The following is a 5539-nucleotide window of genomic DNA, read 5'->3' as shown; positions in this document are numbered from 1 at the left end:
TAAAGACTTGCTGGTGAGAGGAAGCATTTTTAATTTCTACCCTTTGCACATATATTAATACATGTTTGATTACCATGCTGGGGTTATTTTTAACTTTATGTTTACATGCAATCTGTTGGAGATGCACTGAGTAGAGAGGCAGAGGGAGAAGGTTCTCCCTGGTTGAGAATAACTTAATTAAAAGCTTCCTGCTCTCCAGATTTGTTATTTGGAATTATCAAAGCGGTATCTTAGATATCACTTAGCAAAAACAAAACAGTGAGGATTTTTTAGACGATGTAACACAGAACTGAAACTGTTTTTACCCATCATTAACGTGTATCTCTATAATAATAATAATTTATCTGCCTTTCTCCTTTGTAAAGCAGACAATTTTGTTGAAAGGCTGATCTGACAAATGCAAGTATGCCTTTTCCAGAAGCATTTGCTCAGTATTTCTTTATTGGGTCTGACCTTTAGTATTAATTTTTGTTCATTTAGAATTTCCATGATGTTTGTCTGATAATGGCAGGTTCAGGAACTTAAAAATTTACTAAGTATTTGCTTTGATTTTCATCAGCAGTCTGATTGGCAAACCTTATTTCCCAGAAGTAATGCTTATGTGCGAACAATTAAACCTGGAGTAGGCTGATCAGGAAATAATGTGTGTATTTTAAATATCACATGCAGTTACTGGATGTTTGGATTTGAGATTTTTTGCTAGTTACCAAAAAATCATACCTATATATATAAATTCTGTTGTTGTCTCTCTTTTCAGCTTAGTTTAAGAATTTGTTCCTCCTCTTCTTCGATTTTTATGTTTAAAAGAAGCCTTTAAAAAAAAAAAGACAGTATGTAGTTACTTTGATTTTTCATAACACTGACAATGAGCCCATGTGTATTTCCTAACTGGCCTCATAAATATCTCTGGTATTCTCCAGAGTCTACAGTGGTATGGATGATTATGAAATGATGATGATGCTTCATCAGTGTCATTCAGATTATGCACTAGAGACATGATACTGCAAAGCCCACAGCTGAATCATTAGCCCAGTTTCTGTATAATTCTACTTTCTATGCTATTAGGAGACCTGGTCTCAGTTCCCTCTTGTGCAATAGATGTACTGTGTGACCTTGGATGAGAGATGGGGCATGTTTTTTTGCAAAGTAATCCCTTATTTTTGTGCATCCAACTTATTGCAACAAATTTATTTTGCTCTCTTTAATTTATTGTTTAGAAATGATGATAACTTTCAGCTCCCAGTGATTCAGTGGGATTTGTGTGTGATTGGTGCTTCTGTAAGATGAGGTCTGTTAGCACAGAAAACACAGGAGCACTACAAAAATTTGTAACCAGTTTGGAAATGTTGGTCCTCAGTACTTGTTGCCTTGCTTCTCAAAACTCAAAGTTGGGGTACTATTTGACTGTGCTTTTAGAGCTGTGAGAGAAAGATACTGTCATAACTGAGTACTGTTTGTTACTGAAGCACTGTGTTTGTGTGCCCCAAACGCTAGTGTAACTACTTTGTCATTACCAAGATTCAGTTACCAAATGTCAGCTGTTTCTTCGTTGTACTGTCTTCGGAATCATATCTTATTGGACTGAAGTGGTTCATGATAAACTTTGATAGAAACAACAAAAAATTCACTTCTGTTGTAGAATTTAACAGCTCTTGGTGAGAGGAAAATGGGTTCAAATCCAGGAACTTCGGTTCTGTATCTCCAGTACACAGTGCTGCAAAATGCTATTGTGGGTCTCAGTGTGGAAGCTCCCTGCTGAAAGGGCATGCAGCCCATTGAAAGGATGGGCCCTTGTACCTAGCTTACGGTCCAAGAGGGCTGCATTATTTGTGTCCTTAGTTGTGTCCATAAAATGCTTAACTGTTTCTTCCGGCATCAAGAGACTGCTATGTGGGCATTATTTCTAGAGATCCATTTTAGAAATGAAGCAGTAGATTTTTCACACCACAGAGAGGTCAGGCTTCCTCCTCCCACTGCGATTTGCGGAGAATTCACATTGTAATTCCCATCTCTGTCTCATCCAACCCAGGCACTTACTGAGGTAATGCAGTTGTTCAGAAATTACGCTTAAATTATCACAAAGAAGGGCTGAGTTTTAATTGAATTTTTTCTATAATCCACAAGGGAATAGTGGCATAATTAGCCTAGTTTGACACAAAGATATTTCTGTACATGCACCTGAATGAGTCACAGGCATGGGGGATATAATCCGCTGCTGTTCCTGTCAGAAAAGGATGCTGTTAAAAAAAAGGAGTAAAAGAAAAAGCCAACAATTAGATTTCTTCCAGCCCCTGACACAATGGTGATGTTCACTGAATTTCAACAGACAAAGAATTCAGTGCTGTGGATATTGAATAGATAGTAAAACGGAAAGTTCAAACACTCTACATCTGTCCAATTCGCCTTCAATGCATCTTGCCAGCAAACATGTAGTTTCTCCTTATGACCTGATTCCCGTTACTCTGCCACAGGAGGTTACTGTGAACTATAACTACACCTATATGGGTTCCCAGATCAGCAAGCCTGGAGTCTAGAAGAACTATCAGACCTGATTCTTTGGCTGATGTCAGTTGTCAGACAACTTCACATCAGCTGAAATGTGTCCCAGTACACACTACAGCTTCAGTGGGTGTATTTTAGAGCAGATCAGTGGTTGCATTGCTGTAGTTCATCCTGTGTAAGGGCAGAAGGGTGTTTTGGGAGACTTTAAGTCCCTCAAACTCCACTGCTTTGTGCTAGAACTTTGTCTTCAACATCTTGGTGTAGAAGACATGTTTTTAGCAGGAGCAGGATCAGAACATAGCTGAACATTTGTCATTTATGTGGTGAATGTCTTTGTCTCATGGATTTAACCATAACACGAGTTTCATCCTACACATTGATTATGTAGTGTCCTGCCAGCACAGAATCACATGGGTAGGATTATTGGCAAAGATGATAATCACCGTACTAAAGGAAGTGAAGTCATACAGTTGTGTGGATAAACTGAATAGCTGTATAGCTAGCAGTGGTAAGCCTCTTCCAAAACCCAAGTACCTTATTTATGAAAAGTCATTTTCTGCCTGACCAACTAAATGCAGTAGCATTAGAGACCTCAGGAATGGAAAATATCACCAAATAGATTTAGTTTTATACAAACTAAAATCTTGACTTTTCTGCACCCCCAGTCTCGAAATCTGTGGTGGGACATGGGACTGAACTCACCGGTGCAGTTTGTTAACTGTTTCATCAACAAGCGGATGGACTTTGCCTGTGCCCATTTGTCCTGAGCTTCTGCATCTCTTTCCCCCACCCAGGCTCCTTTTGGTCAAAAGCAGCTAGGAGCAACACAGAGGGTCTAAGCTGATCAGCCATAAAATCAAGGTTGTGGAGAACTCCTTTTGTTTCCCTGTCCTTTATCCTATATTGAACACAGCTTGGCCAGGAAGAATTTAGTTCTTATGTCTTAGTCATTAGACTCACTCAGGAGATTGTCTTCTGTATCTATCCATGCAAGCTGGTTCTCATTTGCGTTTATGGAAAATGGAATTTTCTGATTATTTGGTTTTGTCCTTGCTTGTAGGTTTTTAGCTTTTTTAATGAAATGTTTATTGCGTTTTGAGGAAGAGCTAACTTGTACAACATAGGCAGCAGTAATTCTGGACCATCTTACTGGTACAGTTCAGGACTAAACCTGCTAAGAATGGAGGCATTTTTCCCTGTGCAGCTTGAACACAGAGGAATTGCTGGTGCAAGTGAAAATAGCAGGGAAGTTTCCAGGAAGCTTCTGTTGGATTAGGCAGGAAGTTAATGGCTGAAGGAAAACAAACCCAGGAGTGACACTATGGACTTTGCTGCAGTGGTTTTGGCCTGTTCTTCCTAGCAAACTTCAGTATGTGTGAGTGAGAGAACCCCTGGGGTTGGCTTTCTGGGTTGTCAAGGTCCTCAAAGAGTAAGACATGTCAAGACAGGCCCAGGTTTACATCCCAGAGAATGAAGAGTTTGATACCACAGTGTCACTTTTTATGAAATCTATGCAATGCTGTTGACAGGTAGTGTCAGATCAGCAAATGTGTGCAGACTCCTGGGGAGCAGTTTGAGGTGATGTGGGAAGGAAGGACTTGTAAGGAGTAGCTTTGCAGAATGATTCAATAGCAAATATTTGGGAGGTCTGTAGCAGATAAACTTGATTTTCCCTGGAGAAATGAATGAGCTGCCTTGAAAGTTGCCCCTTTTTGTAATGAAATCAAGCCCTTTGTTCTGTGTAGTTCTGCCTCTCCTATTTGAAATACACACAGAAATGTAGAAAGTCCTGCAAAATTTAGATGTTAATTACAGTATCAGTTAAAAATGCTAGTGATGCACCCCAATGGAAAGCAATAGCACAACTAGGAGATCCCTAATTGAATTAGTATTTGAGTTTGGTATTGAACATGCTGTTTTGGTACTGTGGAAGTGATCGATAGAGAAGTAACTGAGACTGACAAGCTGATTTTTATATTGTTGATTGCTGCTTTCTCCCCACACCTGATACTGTGTTCCTTGAGTGTTTCTAGAACAGCTCAGGACAATAAATAATACATAATATACATAAATAATTTTCCATCGTTTCTAATTGATTAAATTGATTCTTGAACTGGACTTCTACTGGAAAGCAAGCCTTACTATTTAAAATGTGAAGTACTGCCACGAAGGTAACACATACGATGCAAGGGCTGGATCCCCTAAATCAGTATTTCCTGTTGAGAAGTTTCATTGCTGATGACATTGAGATAGTGTATCATGCTGAGCTATGGTAACAGTTAAAGAGGTTGTATTATTGATGCCTGTTTTCATCATAGAGTCCCATTGGATCATAGCACTTTAAAGTCTTTCAGCTGCTGTATCTCAGAAGATTTTGATCTTAGGGAAGGGATTTGGTGTGATAAGTTTAGCAAAGTATGAAAAATGCTGGAAGACTTCTGAGCAGCAAGTAATGAGTTTAACAAGGGTCTTGTTGTAATTTGAAGGATTTATCCTGCCTACAGGACCACAGGCCACAAAATCTTTTCTTTTCTGGTTTATAGCCGGTGTCATTTACTGTCCTAAGTCCAGATGTGATGATCTGCCCTTTGAAACTGGGTTCTTTATGGTGGTGAAGCTTTTTCTTCCCTTGAGGAGTCACTTCCTCCAAGGGTGTAACCAAAATGCGGGGTGGTCTGCTGAACTGAGTGTTGCATGGATGCAAAGGTCTGTGAGAAGGTGCAGAATGGTGTGTTTGTTTTCCTGTCTTGGACAGGAGAAAAGAGAAGATAAAGGAAATAAAGGCAATGGAGAGTTCAGGATGTCACATCCTTTGGAGATTATTTATTTATTTATTTATTAATCTCTGCCATTTTGGTTAGTCTGACAGCAAAAATGTTGATTGTCAGAAGTAGCTCTGAGATAGGAATGAAAGTCATGCCTGGAAAGCTTAACACTCTCCAGAGAAGGCAACAAACTTTCCCATGGTGGAGAAAGCTGTGTTCTTTCAACTTCTGCTTGGGAAATGCTTTTGGAAGACAGCATCTGGGCTCACTCA

Source organism: Neopsephotus bourkii, unplaced genomic scaffold (genome assembly GCF_033783945.1).
Source record: "Neopsephotus bourkii isolate Nb327-2 ecotype Australia unplaced genomic scaffold, CSIRO-AGI_Nbou_v1 NB_1770, whole genome shotgun sequence".
NCBI lineage: Eukaryota > Metazoa > Chordata > Aves > Psittaciformes > Psittacidae > Neopsephotus > Neopsephotus bourkii.
This window is presented reverse-complemented; position numbering follows the sequence as displayed.